Below are 1,120 nucleotides of genomic sequence, written 5' to 3' on the forward strand. Positions count from 1 at the left end.
TAGGAGATGGGAGTGGGGCTTGAGGTGGGAGGAGGGGATAGGTGGGAGGAAGGACAGGTTAGGGAGGCAGGGACGAGCTGGGCTGGTTTTGGGATGCAGTAGGGGGAGGGGAGATTTTGAAGCTTGTGAAGTCCACATTGATACCATTGGGCTGCAGGGTTCCCAAGCGGAATATGAGTTGCTGTTCCTGCAACCTTCGGGTAGCATCGTTGTGGCACTGCAGGAGGCCCAGGATGGACATGTCGTCTGCGGAATGTGAGGGGGAGTTGAAATGGTTCATGACTGGGAGGTGGAGTTGTTTAGTGCAAACCGAGCATAGGTGTTCTGCAAAGCGGTCCCCAAGCCTCCGCTTGGTTTCTCCGATGTAGAGGAGGCCACAACGGGAACAGCGGATGCAGTATACCACATTAGCAGATGTGCAGGTGAACATCTCCTTGATGTGGAAAGTCTTGTTGGGGCCTGGGATGGGGGTGAGGGGGGAGGTGTAGGGGCAGGTGTAGCACTTCCTGCGGTTGCGGGGAAAAGTGCCGGGTGAGATGGGGCTGGAGAGGAGTGTAGAGTGGACAAGGGAGTCACGGAGAGAGTGGTTCCTCCAGAAAGCAGATAAGGGCGGGGAGGGAAAAGTGTCTTTGGTGGTGGGATTGGATTGCAGATGGCGGAAGTGTCGGAGGATGATGCGTTGGATCCGTAGGTTGGTGGGGTGGTACGTGAGGACGAGGGGGATTCTGTTTTGGTTGTTATTGCGGGGAGGGGTTGTGAGGGATGAGTTGCAAGAAATGCGGGAGACACGGTCGAGGGCGTTCCCGACCACTGAGGGGGGGAAGTTGCGGTTCTTGAAAAACGAGGACATCTGAGATGTACGGGAGTGGAATGCTTCATCCTGGGACCAGATGCGGCGGAGGCGAAGGAATTTGGAATAGGGGATGGCATTTTTGCAAAAAAGGTGGGTAGGAGGAGGTGTATTCTAGGTAGCTGTGGGAGCCGGTGGGCTTGAAATGGATATCGGTTTCCAGGTGGTTGCTGGAGATGGAGACAGAGAGGTCCAGGAAGGAGAGAGAGGTATTAGAGATGGTCCAGGTGAACTTAAGGTTGGGGTGGAAGGTGTTGGTGAAGTGGATGA

Source organism: Rhincodon typus, chromosome 4 (assembly GCF_021869965.1).
Source record: "Rhincodon typus isolate 14 chromosome 4, sRhiTyp1.1, whole genome shotgun sequence".
Classification (NCBI taxonomy): domain Eukaryota; kingdom Metazoa; phylum Chordata; class Chondrichthyes; order Orectolobiformes; family Rhincodontidae; genus Rhincodon; species Rhincodon typus.